Source organism: Cebus imitator, unplaced genomic scaffold (assembly GCF_001604975.1).
Source record: "Cebus imitator isolate Cc_AM_T3 unplaced genomic scaffold, Cebus_imitator-1.0 Scaffold249, whole genome shotgun sequence".
Lineage (NCBI taxonomy): Eukaryota > Metazoa > Chordata > Mammalia > Primates > Cebidae > Cebus > Cebus imitator.
This window is the reverse complement of record NW_016107564.1, coordinates 2519886-2537886: the sequence shown is the minus strand read 5'-3', so window position 1 is coordinate 2537886 and position 18001 is coordinate 2519886. Positions and strand designations below refer to the sequence as shown.

The window sequence follows — 18001 nt, the reverse complement described above, 5'->3', positions numbered from 1 at the left end:
CATTCCTCCTCCTCCAGGCCCTTGATCCTGACGATTCTTCACTTTCACCTGATTTTCTTCCTGCTCTATTGGCTCATTCCTACCAGTGGAAAAAGTGCTGTAATTTTTCCCTTCCTTTAAAAAAAAGCCCCCCCCCCCACCTTTTTGGGGGGATGGAGTCTCACTTTTTATTGAGGCTGGAATGCAGTGGCACGATCTCAGCTCACTGCAACCTCTGCCTCCTGGATTCAAGAGATTCTTCTACCTCAGCCTCCTGAGCAGCTGGGACTACAGGTGCATGCCACCACACCCAGCTAATTTTTGTATTTTTAGTAGAGACAGGTTTCACCATGTTGGCCAGGATGGTCTCAATCTCCTGTCCTTGTGATCCACCCGCCTCAGCCTCCCAAAGTGCTGGGATTACAGGTGTGAGCCACCGCCCCCAGCCAAAAAAGACTTCTTTTTTTTAATTTTTACTTATTTACTTTTTTGAGATGGCGTCTTGCTCTGTTGCCCAGGCTGGAGTGCAGTGGCATGATATCCACTCACTGCAACGTTTACCTCCCAGGTTCAAGCGATTCTCTTGACTCAGGCTCCTAAGTAGCTGGGATTACAGGTGCATGCCATCATGCCCGGCTAATTTTTGTATTTTTATTAGAGGTGGGGTTTCACCATGCTGGTCAGGCTGGTCTCGAACTCCTGACCTTTTGATCTGACTGCTTTGGCCTCCCAAAGTGCTGGAATTACAGCCATGAGCCACTGAGCCCAACCAAAAAAGCCGTCTCAACATTTCTTCTCTTTCTAGCTGTTGCTCAATTTTGCAACAATTATAGGAAAACTCCTCACAACATTCCTTTCTTTCCGGTTTCTTTATTTTGGGGGTCTAGCATGTTCTGAAACTGCTTTGGCCAATGACTCATCTCCAGTAACCCCTGCATTGCCATGTCCAATGATCAATTCTTGTTCTCATCTTACTTGACTTGGTCAGAGGCATTTAAAACATTTTTAAAGTATTTAATTTTTGTGGGTACATAGTAGGTATATGTATTTATGGGGTACGTGAGATATTTTGGTATAGACATGAGATACTTAATAGTCACATCACAGAAAATTGGATATCTATCCCTTCAAGCATTTATCCTTGGTGTTACAAACAATCCATTTATACTCTTAGTTATTTTTAAATGTACAGTTAAATTATTATTGACTATAATCCTCCCATTGTGTTTTCTATTTTTTTTTAATCCATTAAACAACCTCCCCCACCCCGACTACATTTCCCAGCCTCTAGTAACCATCCTTCTCTTCTCTATCTGTATGAGTTCAGTTGTTTTGGTTTTTAGATCCCACACATAAGTGATAACATTGCCATGTTTGTCATTTGCATGTTCTCACGTTCTTGTGGGTGAAATAAGCCAGGCACGGAAAGGTCAGAAACATTTCGTGATGAAAGTGACCCATCCCTTTCTTTTGAGCTACTTTCTTCAGTTGGCTCCTGGGACAAGTTCTTTCTTGGGTTTCCTCTTACCCACTGACTGCTGCTTCTCAAACTCTTTTGCTGGTTTCTCCCCATCTCTCAGACCACCAAAGATTGGAGTGCTCTGGGACTTAGCTCTGCGTGTTTTCATTCCTCTGGCCATCTCATCATGTCTCTTGGCTTTAAATACCATCTGCATGCTGATACTTCCCTAATTTACATCCTGGGTCCAGACATCTCCCCAGAACTCCAGACTCAAGTAACTGCTTGATGGACACCTTCACTTGGCTTGACATACCTTAAATAAAGTTCTTTGCTTTTACTCCTGAGCCTACTTTGTACTGCAGTTTTCCTGTGTAATAAACAGAAATTCATTTTCCTCAGGCCACAAACCTTGCAGTCATTCTTAACTCTTTCCTTAGTCTCACATGATACATTAGAAATCCTGCCAGTTTTGGCTTCAAATTACATTCAGGATCTAATCACATCTAAACATTTCTACTGTTATCATCCTGGGCAAACACTATCTTCTCTCTTGAAATCTCCTGCAAGAACCTCCTAATTTCTCAGCTTCCCACATTGCTTTCCTGCCATATTCTCTGCATTGAAGCCAGGGCGAATTGATGAATATTTGAGTGACAACATGACATTGCTTCACTCAAAATCCTTCACTGATTTCCCTTTGTCAACAGAGTAAAATCCAAAGTTTTTTCCAAGGCGCTGTGTGATTTGCACTTGAATCCTCTTGCCTCGGGTCCTTTGCACCTGCTGCTCCTGCTGCCTAGTTCTCTTTTCCCTAAGATATCCGCATGGCTCTCGCTCTTTCACTTTCTTCCGGTCTCTGCTGACATTTTATTTTATCAGAGAGCTCTTCACTGACCATTCACAATACAACAATCACCTCCCAATGCCTACCTGGAATTCCCTAACTAGCTTGCAATGATTTTTTCATAGTACTTATCACCACTCAACATACACACTTACTTTGTTAATGTCTGCCTGTACCCATTAGAATATAGCTACAAGAGGGCAGAAACATTATTTTGTTTTTTGTTTCCCCCCAGAAACTAGGACTACGGCACACCATGGCCATTCAATATACACTTGTTGAATGAATGACTAAGTCACAGACTTCTTGGATGTGTTTCCAAAGCCACATTCTGGGACTATTTAAAGCTCCACTGTTCTTTCCAGGCTGCTGTGAGCATTAAATGAGAAAACAAGTGGAGAAACAACAGGCATATGGCTGACAAATCATAAGCCCTTTCTAATATCCAAGGAGCCCAAATCTTAAATGGGACTTGGTTAGGTCATTTAAGCAGCTCATCTGAGCTCAAGGTTTCACTGACCCTACAGGGGAATTAGCATGTTAAAGGGAAATAAAGCATCTGAAATCTATTGTCTTCCCTACAAACCTCATCACAGGGTATACAAAATAGAGGAGGGGAAATGTAAAAGCAGCTAAGAAAATAGAAAGGCAAGGAGGTAACCTAGAGTGAATGAGGGGCAGATAATAAAGAGGAAATGCAGAGGTATGGAGAGCTCTCTAATGAACAGGTCTGGCCATTGCAAACTGAAAAAAAAAAACCTGTGAAATATTTTAGCAACTAAAAAAAAAGGTTCTCTATATATTAAAAAAAATGGTTCATATGAAAGAAAAAAATAGAAGTAGAAAATGAAAAATGTGATGGTATTTTCTTTTCTCCTCATTCTTTCCTGATCATTTCCTTTAAATGAGTTTCTAAGGAAATCAAATGACATCGAAATTTATTTTTTATATGAACACTGTTGCTAAGAAGATGAATCAATACTGCCTGGTTTTAATATGCAGCTTGCCATCAACTTATGCATTGGTACTAGTTAATATATTCCTATTGGCAACATCAAAATAGCTATGATTTACTGTACACTTATTTTGTGCTGACTCTAGACATATGTTCTCTTTAGTCTTCACAATAACATGCCTAGCTTAGTAGTATGTGCCCCAATTTGCATATGAGTAAACTGAGGCTCTGACAGGTTGCATGATTTGCTCAAGGTTATAATTATTAAATGTCACATTCAGAAGTTGACCCCAAGACTCTGTGATTCCTAAGTCCTCCCTCACTCCACTCTACCCCTCTGTCTCACCGTTTATTCTTGTTTTTGCAATGGCATCAGTAATTATTCTATGCTTTCTAGAATAGCCCACTATTCTGGAAATATTTATAGTTGAAAGCCATGAAGCATTGCACTGGGGAGAAACAGATTAGGCTACATTAAGTCAATGATTTATTTTACTCAGTGCAGAAAAACCAAACATTTTTTCAAGGAAAGGACTGACAGCCTTCATCTGAATAAATGGACTATTCCTAAGGGTCATCAGTGGATCAGAGCCATATCTGGAGGTTGAGATACAATGCATCTCAACTCCATATTTGCTGCTTAAAAAATAATACAATATATGTGCCCTACTCCAGGATGGTAAAAGCATGGGTTTATAGAAAGAGTGAAGACTTTGCCAAGAATTATATGGACCTAGGTTCAAACTTCAGCTTTATTTATTAGCTTTGCAATCTTGGAACAATGCCTTCCCTTCTCAGAGACCCAATTTTTTTTTTTTTTTTTTTTGGTCTGCAACATTCCAATCATACTTCCTACCTTGAAGGGTAGGAAGTATGATTGGAATTTATAAGGGCTAAATGATGAAATGTGTGTAAATGTCTAGCATCGATTGGGCTATTAATATTAGTAGGTTTTGTTACTAAGCAAAAGTGATGGTGGACAGGGAAAATGGAAGAAAGGAGTAAGGAGGGGAAAAGCTTGGGGGATAGAAGAGGAGTCGTGAGAAAGACCTTAGACGATGTTGCAGCCCACCCACCTTCAGCTCTCACCTTCCACCCCCAGCTACCATAACTCACGTTTCGTCTCTCCCTCCCTTCAGCCAGGCCCAGGGCAGTTGCCTTGCTGCTTCCATTTATGGTCCTTCTGAAACCTCCTGCACTTCTACCCATGAGTATTTTCTTCCTCACACCCTGAGAGCATTTTTGTGTTCCCTCCTGGAGCTAGGACACCTGGGGAGGTGCCACATACATTTTTTTTTTTGGAATATATTATCTTATGCTACTAGTTATTCCAGCTTCAGTTTCCCTTAGCATGAGGTTAGTGACAAATAGCTTTATAGAATCATTTGATCAGCTCAATATAATATACACTGCCCTCAAAGAGTACATGTGAGTACCGCATTTGAGCAGTGTTATGTGATATATGGCCAGTGCATTTACATGATGTAGTAAGTGCTGGAAGCCCCTCCCTGGATGTCATCCCACTGTGCTCTTAGTGCTTTTCATAAGTCTTTTATGGCACTTAGCTCATTGTACTCTTACCATGTGTTTATAGGTCTGTTTTCCCAGCAAACTCTGAGCTTAGGGACCTGTGTAATTCATGTTTGTACACTCCAAACTTAAGCTCATTGCCTGATGCATTGTTGGTACTCCATTAATGTTTGAATGAATGACTCTATAAGGGGATGGGGGGGGAGAGAGAGAGAGAGAGAGAGAGAGAGAGAGAGAGAGAGAGATTTCATGCTGGCACTGAATTTATTTGCAGAAAAGGTTATATGCAAATGCAATAGCAAACATATATTTCTTATTTGACTTTATTAACTTTTCATAGCAGCACCTCTTTGCAATGAAGGGAAATAAACAATCAGCTTAAGTTGCAGCCAGTGTGATTTTCTTGAAGTCTTTGGAAAGCACAGCAACTCTCAGCACTGTGGTTAGTGCCCTTTCTCTGTCTAATACCAAGAAAATGTAGTTAGAAGTGACTAGTGCTTTTCCCCTTAAGCCAGTTTGAACTAAAAGGCCCATGAATGCAGCATGCAGCTAATGATTCACAGAGCTTTGGTCAGAGAGCATTGTCACTCAGGGCTTGTGATGAACTGACTTACATTCCTGCAAATCCAGATACCAGATAGCAGCTCAAATCAAAGCTGCTGAGTAATGGTCTATGTTCCCATTTCAGAAAATAAAAGCATAAATAATGATGAGAGCCCCTAAATTTACAATCCATTAAATCCAGTCTGACGATATCCGGGAGAGGCTCAACTCCAAGCTGGGTAACTGAAAACAGGAAATCATTGTTGCAGCCCAAAGTCCGGTTAAGGACTGATTTACCTTAAGAAACTTTACAAAAGGCACCTTGCAGATTCTGCTTTCTAGGATGGCAGTGGAGAGAGACGGTGCTGTTGAATCTTTTAAAAGGGTCCGGTGGGAAAGGCTGAATGTTGGAGATGCCCCTGGGCTCTTCCCTGGGAAGCTGCAGCCATGTCTTGGAGCAAAAACACCAGCTTAGCAACCCGTTCCTAAGGAAGGTCACTCGGTGGCTTTTTTTTTTCTTTTAAAGTGACAGGTTACTTCTTGTAGCGGAGTACAAGCATGCTGGGTAAGCAGAGATGCACAGCCTACAGGAGAAGGACGGAAAGAAACCAACATGGGCAGCACTGGAAATTAGGTCAAGCCTTAGGAGCCGCCCCTCCCTCGTGTCATCTGGTCGTTTTGTATTTCTAATGAAGAACAGGCTTAGAGGTGGGGTGATTTAGAATCTTAAAAGGTCATCATTACATGGTGAAGATGTCTAACGTGGCAGCAGCAAAAATTCTGTGGAGGTGCTGCAGGGCACCAGCAAATGTGGCGCTCAAGTGTTTTCCAGTTAAAATTGGAAGGCTGAATGCACAAGTTTAATCTTTACCTATTCTCTGAATCCCACTGCAATTACTGAAGAGAGATGTAAATGTTATGGCTCAAAAAAACTAAAAAAAAAAGGAGAGGAAGGAGGCAAAGCAGCTGGAAGCGTACAGAAAGAGTGGACCAAAGGAAACCACACTCCAAGTAGACTAGTGGGTGTGTGCCCATGTGTCTGTGTGTATCTGTGTCTGTGTGTATGGTGCGTGTATATTTGTGTGTATGCGTGTTGATGGTATTTTCTTATTTTCTATATTCTTGATGCTCTGGCATTTGGAGCCTTGATCCTGGAGAAACTGACTCTCCTAGGTTAGCTAATTTCTAGAGATAGCAAATTATTCCCCTGAAATATGCAAACTCTTCTTTGATATACAAGCCAACCAATACAGAGCCCTCACAACCATCCATCTCCATTATCAAACTCTCACACACTAAGCCAACATTCCTCCTGTCCTAAGTCACCCCAGGTCCAGATACCAGACCACTGTAGCCCAGAGCACACCGCGATTATTCAAGCTATCCACTCTTAAATTTATGCAGCACCCTACCCTGCTTCTCCTAGTCCTTCCTGGGAAAACCCTAGTAAAGGCTCCTCGCTGTACTCCGCTGTCTCCCTTCTGCCTCCTGACCAACTGATCCTTCCCTATGTGGTCCTGTGTGGCATGCCATGTTCTATGATTTGAATGTGTCTCCCCAAAAGCATGCGTTGGAAACTTAATCCCCAATGAAATGGTGTTGGACGGTGGGACCTAATGACAGGTGATTAGGCTGTAAAGTCTCTGCCCTCATGAATGCATTAATGCCATTATCGCAGAAGTGGATTCCCTATAAAAGAATGAGCTTGGCTCCTTTTCTCTCTTTCTCTTTCTTGCTCTCATGCTTTCTTGCCTTGCACCGTAAGATGGTATAGCAAGAAGACCCTTGCAGGATGCCAGCCCCTTGATCGTGAACTTACCAGCCACCAGAATTGTGGGAAATAAATTTCTGTTCATTATAAATTGTCCAGTCTATGTATTCTGTTACAACAGCAGAAAAAGAACGAAGACACCATGCTTCTTGTTTCTAGGGAACTGTTGAATATATACTTCTTCTTTTGTGGCAGTCATGTTTGTGTCTGTATGTCTTACCATATCTAATTAAAACAAATCCAGAGTACATTTTTTTTTTCTTTTTTGAGATGGAGTCTCACTCTGTCACCCAGGCTGCAGTGCAGTGGCACGCTCTGGGCTCACTGCAATCTCTGCCTCCCGGGTTCATGCAATTATCCTGCTTCAGCCTCCCAAGTAGCTGGGACTACAGACGTGTGCCATCATGCCCAGCTAATTTTTGTATTTTTAGTGGAGACGGGGTTTCACTCTGTTGGTCAGGCTGGTCTCTAACTCCTGACCTCAAGTGATCCATCCACCTCGACCTCCCAAGTGCTGGGATTACAGGTATGAGCCACCACGCCCGGCTCCAGAGTACATTTTTTGACACAGTCTGTATGCATATGTATGTGTCAGTGTATTTGTGTCTGAGTCTCTGTATGTGTATGTATATGTGTGTGTATGATGGGGTGTGCAAGTAGGCATGAAAATGAGCTGATTCACTCTTTAGAACAGCAGCTCAGGATTTGGAGTAGCAGTGGATAGCTGAATCGTGTTCTCTCTTACCCCCAAAGATGGTGAAGTTCTAACCTCAGTATCTCAGACTGGGACCTTATTTGGAGGTAGGGTATTTACAGAGGTAATTACATTAAAATGAAGTCATTAGAGTGATATCTAATCCAAGATGACTGTGTCCTTACTAAAGGAGAAATTTGGATTCAGAGACAGACACAGTAGAAGAAAGGCAACGCAAAGACATGGGGAGAGCACCATCTCCAAGCCAGGGAATACTCCTACCAGCAGCCAGGAGAGAGGCCTGGAACAGACTGTCTCTTGAAGCTTCAGAAGGAATCAACCATGCCACACCTTGAGTTCAAATTTCTAGTCTCCTGAATTGTGAGAAAATTTCTGCTGTTTAAGCCACTCAGTGTGTGGCACTTTGTTACAACAGCCCCAGGAAACCAGCACAACCATAGACCAAGGAGAGAGATATGGAGCTGAAAGTGCAGGAAGATTTGAAAGTCTGTATATTGAGGGAATGATCCCCAGGACCCTTATTCTTGGCAGCCTGAAAAATGCCCATTCCTCAGGCATTATTTATTTCCTCCACATCTGCCTCACCTTCTGCTGCCCAGAGGAGATTGGGGGTTTCTTTCCTAGGGAAGTTGAAACAGAGACTTTCTGGCCTTGGGTTCCCAGGTACGGCAAAAAATGAGAGTGTCTCAGGACTGAAAAGTATATGTGAAATGGAGATATTGCAGGGCCCTTTCTGAACCCTTCTCAAGTACTTAGACAACCAAGCACATACCATTGCTCCCTGCCTCCATCCTACCTCTACCTGCACAAAACTAGAGAAAGTAGAAAATTATTTTCCGGAAAAACTGAGTGATTATAAAGTACAGACCCTACATACTAACATTTCTGAATCCTTCAGTGGAAAAGCTAGCATATTGCCCTTACAGAAAAGCATTACAAAAAACATTAAAGGATCTCAGGCTGAGAAATTTAATGTTTGTAGTTATAAAAAGAGAGAACCATGAAAATGGAAAAGTATAATTTATCAAAGGAATAATATAAGAACAACTGTATGAAAGAATATATTTTCCAATTGAAGGGGACTATCTACTATCCAGTGCTGGTACAAGGAGACAATAATAAAACTTGCCTGTCTTGGCTTATATTTGCATGTGGTGAGAAAAATACTAAGAATTTACAACCATTTGTTTGCACCATGCAGTTTGTCTTATTTTTGCTCCTTATATATTTTAGAAGGCCCCTAAGTGACAACTTTTAAAAAGTGACCTTTGGCTACTATATCACTGTGGGATACCAGGTTGAAGTTATTACAAAACTTTTCTGGAGGAACACATTTTCAAGTAGACAATTCAGGATGTCCACAAATAAGCACAGAGGAAGATAAGCTCACAACCCAAAATTAGACACACAGGAGGTACACTCAACAGTCCACAGATAAACCAGAGGACATTATTGGATACTCAAGAATTTCTTGCAATATAATAATCAGATGAAGAGTGGAAAAATAACAATGACCAAATATTCAAGAAGATAAAAGGAGGATTCAAAAATATGAAAGGGGAGTGAGACACTGTCAAAAAGATCAGACAAATTCAAAGAGGAACCAGAGAGAACTTTTAGAAATAAATAATACCGACATGAATTTAGGTAAAAGTCAAAGAATGTGCTAAACCACAGATGAGAGAGTTGAAGAGATGCAAAAGATAGGTTTAAAAAATTGAAATGTGGCACAGAGAGATGGAAAATAGGGAAGAGTAGGTAAAAGATATAGGGAGAAATTGATGAGGTCCACCATATCCAGTACAGTAACAGAGGAGAGAACAGAGAAAAGTTGAATGCTGTATCTTACAACTGAGGGATCTCGGTCAACTTCCTTAACCTTTCTAGGTTTCAGTTTCCTTCTCTGTAGGAAACTGAGGTTAATAATAGTAACTATTCCAGAAGGTTGCTAAGAGATTTCTTAAGTTAGTAATTGTAAAGTGCTTAGGACCATCCTGGCACATAGTAAATGTTGCAAGGTTTATTAAGTGAAGAAAACAAATGTAAATGTTTGCCGTAAGAGATTATCTACTTGAAATGGTCAACTGCCATGAGAGGAAGGATTTGTTCACCACTCTCGTGCTAATTAACCATCTGATTATTACCTCCCTGACCTTTTAAGAGTCTCATACTCTGCCAACTGAGCTAGCTGGGCACGTCCTCTTTGATTTTTAATACTGAACTAATTAATAAGAATTACAAAACTTCTTAAGTTCCAAAAATACCAAAAAGCATAATTCCAAAACACCATTTCTTGCAAAAGTTCGTATGTAAGCAAAATAAATGAATCTAGCAAATTTGTTTTAAATCATAACACAAAAATCTCATTCTTTGGTTAAGTGTTCCTAGTTGGCTAAATAGTTTTTAACCAAGAATAAATGTTGAATCACATATCACAAGATTTTTTCCTACATATTCTGAGATAATTAAATATTATTTTTATTCTTTGATCTGTTAGTGTAGAGAATTGCATTATCAGGCTTTTTAAATGTCAAACTCTGTTTGCTTTCCTGGGATACACTCAACTTTGTCAACATACTTTAAAAATTAATATTGGATTTAGTTACCACTTTCTAGAAATTTTTGCATTTATGTTCTTCGCTGAGATCAGCCTTCTATTGTTCTTGCCTCGTTTTAAGATGAAGGATAGTCTAACCACAAAAAAGAAAAAAGTAGACTAATATTTCTCTCTCACTCATCTCTGCAACAGTTCAAGTAAAATTAGCTTTATCATTTCTGTGAATTCTATAAAATTGTCTGGTTCTAGTAAGTTTTTTTAAATTGTGGTAAAATGTATATAACATAAAATTTACCATTTTACCCATTTTAAAGTGTGTATTGTAATGGTTTTTTGCACAGTTGCAATGTTGTGCAACCGTCACCACTATGCTTCCAAAACGTTTTCATCACTCCAAACAGAAACTCTACATCCGTTAAATAATAACTCCTCATTTTCCCTCCCCTCATTACTCCTTGGTAACCTTTAATTTACTTTCTGTCTGTATACATTTGCCCATTCTAGATATTTCATATAAGTGGATTCATACAATATTGTCCTTTCGCATCTGGTTTAGTTTACTTAGTATAATGTTTTCAAGGGTCATCTATGTGTAGCATATATCAGTATGTCATTCCTTTTTAAGACTGAACAATATTCCATTGTATGTATAGACCACATCTTGTTTATCCATTCATCTGCTGATGGACATTTGGGTTGTTTCCAACTTTCAGCTATTTGAATAATACTGCTGTGAACATTTGCCTGAAAGGATGTGTTTGATTACCTGTTTTCAATTCTTTTGGGTACATACTTAGAACATAATTGCTGGATCGTATGGCAGTTCTGTTTCACTTTTGAGAAGCTGCCAAACTATTTTCCACAGTGGCTGCACCATTTTACATTCCCAATAGCCCTGTACAAGGGTTCCAATTTCTGTACATTCTAGCCAACATTTGTTATTTTTAGTTGTTTATTTACTTTTTATTTTTTATTATATTATTTTGAGACTGAGTCTTCCTCTGTTGTCCAGGTTGGAATGCATTGGCACAATCTCAGCCCACTGCAATCTGTGCCTCCTGTATTCAAGTGATTCCCTTGCTTCAGCCTCCCAAGTAGCTGAGATTACAGGCACCTGCCACCATGCCTGGTTATTTTATTTATTTTTTGTATTCTTAGTAGAAACAGAGTTTTGCCATGTTGGCCAGGCTGATCTTTAACTCTTGATCTCAGGTGATCTGCCCACCTCAGCCTCCCAAACTACTGGGATTACAGGTGCGAGCCATTGTACCTGGCCATTTTTAGTTTTTCAAATTATGGCCATCATAGAAGGTATGAAGTGGTATATCACTGTAGTTTTAATTTGCATTTCCCTGATGAGTAGTGATGTAGAACATCATGCTCCATTGTACTTATTGGCCATTTGTATACCTTTTTTTGAGAATTGGTGTATGTGTGTGGGTGGTTGTAATTAGAATTCTGATCACAGACCCAATTTCTTTAGTCCTTACAAACGTATCCTGCTTTTACATTTCTTCTTATTTCAGTTTTAGTATATTACATATTTTTAGGAAATTGTCCTTTTTGTTTTTAAATTGATTAACATAAGATGTTTCAAAATATTCTTTATTATTTTAAAACTCTGATAGACCTTCAGTCATATTCCTTTTATTATTCCTAATAATAAACATTTTGTGCTCTATCTTGGTATGCCTCTATGGTGGTTTTATAAACAAAACCCCCAAATTATTTGACATTCCTTTTATCAAGAAGTGGGGTCTATCTTTTCTGTATTTATAACTGTGTGAACTAGTAACTGTATTGACCAAGAGACTATGGGAGAAGTGATACTGGCTTCCCGGTTGAATAGTGAGGCTAAGCCATGAAAGATGATGTGATTTCTATGTTATTTGCTCATACTTTTATACTTCGAGCAGTGACCCACCGTGTGAGGAGTCTGACTACTCTGAGGCCACCATGCTATGAGGGAGCCAGGCCACATGGGCAGGCCATGCATATACACTCTGTTGGCAGTCCTAGCCTGAGTCGTCCTAGCCAGGGCTCTAGACATGTGAGTGAACAGCATTTGGATGATTCCAGCTCCATGTTGTTTAGTTGCCTCCTCTGATTCAAGTTCTCTCGGCAAAGGCTCCAGACATTGTGGAGCAGAGATTAGTGAACTAGCTGTGTTCTGTTCAGATTCTTATCTCATAGAATCCATCTGCATTCTAAAATAATTATTTTAAACGATTACATTTTGGGGTCATTTGTTATGCATCAATAATAACTATAGGAGTTATATCTTTAAATAAAAGAAAAAATATGAATGAATCAATGAAATACAGTCATGATTTTTTTTACCTGGAATTCTGAGGGACATAGTTTTTACATGTTACTATAAATGTTTTTTTCCACAATTCATGTTGCAGTTTAATTGCTATTGTAACAATGTAGCACTTTTATGGGACCTTTAAAAAGTGATTAGGTCATGGGGAACCACCCTTATGAATGGATTAATGCTATCATTGAGGGAGTGACTTAATGATCACAGGAGCAGTTTCCTGGTAAAAAGGATGAGTTCTGCCCCCATCCACTCTCTGTCTCACAGTTTGCTCACCATGTGATCTTTTCACTATGCTATGATGCAGCAGGAAGACCCTCTCAAGATGCTACTCCTCAATCTTGGACTTCTCAACCTCCAGAACCATGAGCCAAATAATGATCTCTCTCTCTCTCTGTCTCTTTTATAAATCACACAGTCTGTGGTATTATTTTATAGAAGCAGAAAATGTACAAAAGTACATGTTGTTTTAGTTGGCTTGGGCTGCCATAAAAAAATATCATAGATTGAGTGGCTTAAACAACAGACATTTATTTCTTGCAGTCCTACTGCTGGAAGTTTGAGAACAGAGAGCAACATAGTCAGGTTCTGGTGAGGGTTCCCTTCCTGGCTCATAGATGGCCACCTTCTATTCATGTCCTCACAGGATAGACAGCAAGTGAGCCTTGCTCTCTTTCTCTTCTTACAAGGATACTAATCCTATCATGGAAGTCCCACCCTCATGACCTCATCTGAACCTAATCACCTTCCCATGGCCCCACCTCCCAATACCATCACGTTACTGTGTAGGTCTTCAACAAATGGATTTTGCAGGGAACACAAACAAACACGTGTCATGTATGTGACACATGTATACCTAAAAAAATTAAGCAGATGCATTCAATGCCTTCAAGGGTAATGCCACTAAGCATGATGCATTTGAAGCCTCTTTGGGAGACTAGGATACTGTACAACATTAAGAATTATGTTTTCGTGCTATATTCTCTTTGGGGTAAGAAAATGAGACTGCTGTGCTATATTCTCTTTGGGGTAAAGCTGCAATAGTGCATTATTTAGGTCAATAAATGGCTAAAATATGCCTTTCACACCTGTACATGTGAAACACAATCTTAGCTTTAGATGAATGCATCATTCTTACTGGATCTTTGAATTTTATACTACTTTTGATTGTAGTTGATTCATTCTCTCTGAAGGAAAAATTTATCACAAGGGAAAACACATCACTAAAATAAGGTTCAAGTTGGATGCTGAAGAATCACTTCTGAATCATAAACTTTATAAAACCGTGCTTTTCAATTTTGGATTTATCTTTTCCAGTTTACTGAATTATGTACATCCCGCCCTCAAACATAACTTGAACTCCAGCAAATTGGAACCTCTTGTGTTTATAATAAATAGAAACACTTATTGACTCAGATAGATTGACTGTGTAGCCCATTTTTATTTTATAGATACTGAAGCATTTAATTTTCTTCCTCTAGTGCTATGATTTTCAACCTGTTCTGAATTGCATACTTTCATCTTATTTGCTGCATTTCACAACATTCTCACTTTCTGAGAGAGCTATTGGAGCTATGAGAATGAGATGCTATAAGACTCATTTTATTTAGAGTCATGTCGTAATTTAACTAGAATGCTCTTACATATCAGGAAAACTACTGCTCTAGTATAAGTAGTGAATTTTTATTTTTTTGTTGAAAAGGATATTTTTCTACAATTTTTATATGCCCTTCTCTCCAGCTACTTCCCTTAAATGCATCTCACTGGCAGGACCTGCTTCACCAGCTTAGTGTACAAATATCATCACAACTCTTTCATTTTCTGTCTAGTTGCTTGAAAATGTTCTTGCCCCTTTTAACAGGACATGTAATGTCTCCATCTTGAAGGTTCATTGCTATCTAGAATGGCTCACAAATAAGGGTAACCCTTCATGCAAATGCCAATGGAGAGAGAGGAATCTAGCCAATTACTGCTGGAAATGGTTCCCAAGAAGTCTAAGCAATTTTGCTCTCACCTACATTGATGTACCTGCTAGTCCGTGTACTTACACCAGCTGCCTCACACTTGGGATTCCAGGTTTACCCTTTTTCAGGTTATACTAGTGCTTTTCAATCAGTGTTGACCCTCCCGGACATTTGGCAAAGTTTGGGGATATTTTTCGTTATCACAACGTGGTAGGGGGAGGGAGTACCACTGGCATCTAGTGGGTAGACACCAGGGATACTGCTAAACATCCTACAATACATAGAACTATCGCCACACTGACATTCCAACATAAAAACATTATCTGGTCACATATGTCAAGGGTGCTAAGGTTGAGAAACCCTGTTTTCTCCAACATGTTTTAAACCCATATGATCTGCTACTATTTCCAGAATTTGGCAGGTTTTAAGACCTCAATCCCAGGTTACATTTAGACCAGGAATGGACCTTCTTGGAGCCCAACATTCTCTGAGTTCTGATTTGAACCATGGTCACCAATCCACAGCCCACAACCCCACTTTCCTCATGATGCATTCCCCTCCATGGGTGCAAGCATCCTCTTTGGCTAATCAATCTCAGTTTTAACCAACCAAGTTTATCACTGAATTTTTAATGCTACTGAACTTCAGCAGAAAAACAATAGTATCAAAATCTCTTTTTCCCCAGGAAGTTTCTTGGCTCCCTTTACAGATTTATTCAATATATGTCAAGGAGCACAAGCGGCATTTGGAAAATTGGGGAGCATCAGTCATGACACAGAAAATGATGTTATATTCCCATTTTCCAGGGCGGTGGGTGTCCACTTGTCTTATATTTGCATAATCAAGATGACTTGCTCACAGGACTCTCCATTGAAACAAGATAATATCCAAGGAGACTTACTGAGCTTACTAGACAGAGGATTAGCTGATAATACCTCCTGATTAAAAAGTAGATTTTGCTTTCCTAAGCAGCCAGATCCATCTTTCATTTTCTCATGTCCTGTGATGCCACAATTTGTACTGTATTTTCTTCCAATGCACCAAATGCCAAAGATACTTGGGAAAGAGGCAGTTTGCTAGATTCAATATAAGAATGACCTCTCTGCTATTCCAGCTCAAGAATTTTCAAGTCCTGCTGTTTGTAGCCACAGCTGCTGATAGAGACAATTTTGCTTTACCTCCAATGCAGAAGCTTGGGGACCTGTGGGGGTTTGGATACTTATATTGGTAAAGAGCATAGATTGGTTAAAAAAAAAGTACCCAGGAGCATCTATACTTGTTTCCTTAGTTCTGCTAAACTGAGAAGCTACGTTTCCAATATCCTTAGATGGACTAGGGTATAAATAGAATTTTCGTGGACTTGCCTCTGATTTCAGTCACTGCTGATGTTTTTGGAAATGCATGGCAGATTCCAAAGAACGGACTAGCAAACGGATTTCTGGAGTAAAATCCATTAATTGATAGCTGCTTGTGTTCTCACTCTTTGAGGATGGAATTTGGAGCAGAGGACAAAGGGTCGCCTGCTACTATGCGTCATTTTTCTCTCTGGGGCTTAGACACCGAGGGGCTTTGCCATACTAGAGGATTTTCCTGGCAAGGAAAGTCGGACACTACCACATGCTGTCCAACTAGGGCCAGACAGAAAAGCAGCAGCACTACAGGGACCCAGCCAACCTCATGAGGGTGGACTAGATTTTGTGGATCACAAGTGCCATCATAGCTAGTTGCCAGCTTTTAGTAATTTTCTGTGTTATAATTTTTCCTTCGTATCTCGGACACATCAGTAAAATCATAATTATTCCCTTAGAGACTCATCTATGCTGTGGGGGAATGACAGAAAAAATGTATATTCATGCTCGAGATGGAAGGGTAAAGTAAAGAAGAATAATTTCAGGAGCAAGGATGATAGTATCAGTGGAGATTGCTAAAATTCTCAAAAGGCAAGTAAATTTTAGGAATAATGATTGGGGATCAGTGTTGAGTATAAGTTTGCCCCCTCTTTTATGGAGATTTTCTCTTTTCACTGCCAACTTATTTTTCCAAGGGATCTCAGAATCACTCCTTATTTCTCCATGATACTAATAAATGCTTGAGACCTTCAAGGCTCTCTCCTAATTAAAGTCTCTGCTAACACCTGAGAAGGATCCATCATCATTAACAAGGCTTCCTTCTTTCTTTATCCTTCTAGTGCTTATCACTAGCATAGATACTGACACATCATTTTGTCTTTCCCGCTGGGCTCCCATTGCTCAGGGAAGCTCCTGGTGTACAGCAGACACTCAGTAAATATGTTGAGTGATTGAAGGAACAAACCAACACACAAAGCAAAGGCTTCACTGAGTCCTTATTTAAAGACAAAAACTTATGACTGAGAGTCTAAAAGACATAACCTACTCTTGAATCAGCTGTGTGCATTCAAAGAGCCATAAAGGCTGCATCTGTTAAATCTGGGAAAGTCATCACTAGTAGGAACGGGTTCCTAGGGCCAATGAAGGGGTCCTTTAGAAATGGTAGCATTTAGTGTAAGACCAAACTGCTGGCCTCAAATCTTAAATCTGCCATTTGCTAATTGGGCAGCAAGGCAGGTAGCTTTTGATTCTAGTTGATGTCTAATTTTAAATTAAATTTATCTGCCCCTCAATTTATTCATCTATTTGACATTTATTTAGTGCCTGCCACATGGCAGGTGTAGTGCAAAGTATTAGAGACTCAAAGATGTTTAAGAAAAAATCCTCACCCTGTAGCTGTTTACCAACAGATGAGGTTGGAACCTCTTGATTTGGTTTGGCTGTGTCCCCACCTAAATTTCATCTTGAATTGTAGCTCCCATAATTTCTATATACTGTGGGAGGGAACCCAGTGGGAGATCATTGAATCATGGGGGTGGTTTCACCCATACTGTTCTTGTGGTAGTGGGTAAGTCTCGTGAGATCTGACGGTTTTATAAGGGGAGATCCCTCTTGCTTGGATCTTATGCTCTCTCTTGTCTGCTGCTGCTATGTAAGACATGCCTTTCTCCTTCTGCCATGATTGTGAGGCCTCCCCAGCCACGTAGAACTGTGAGTCCATTAAACGTTTTTTTCTTTATAAATTACCTAGTCTTATGTATGTCTTCATCAGCAGCGTGAAAACGGACTAAGACACTTAACTCTATTCACACGTATCCAGTCAGGTTTTGCAGGAAATCACAGAGGGATTATCTGACACTGCAATTTAATCTTTGCTCTATTTGTTTACTAATTATAGTGTAGATGGATAAGTAGCTTTAACAAATGTATAGTAGGCAATGGGTGGGGATCCAAATGGAAGACAGAAGACCGTGGCTCCAGTCCCATCTTAGCGACCACTGACAAGGCCCTCA

The 18001-nt window shown here is 39.9% G+C and overlaps 1 protein-coding gene across 6 annotated transcripts in view; it reads right to left on the bottom strand.

Annotated features, from left to right (window-relative positions):
* The window catches only part of CC2D2A (coiled-coil and C2 domain containing 2A), a 136852-nt gene extending 130925 nt beyond the window's left edge, over positions 1-5927 (bottom strand). For 3 of the 6 annotated variants that reach the window (XM_037727935.1, XM_017498717.2, XM_017498719.2), the window contains exon 1: positions 5611-5923. The gene's annotated coding sequence lies outside the window, so the exon portion shown is untranslated. Of the gene's footprint in view, positions 1-5610 lie in introns of all 6 variants that reach the window. The other 3 variants (XM_037727939.1, XM_037727938.1, XM_037727934.1) reach the window with 2 other exon arrangements.
* Between the last annotated feature and the right edge of the window lie 12074 nt (positions 5928-18001).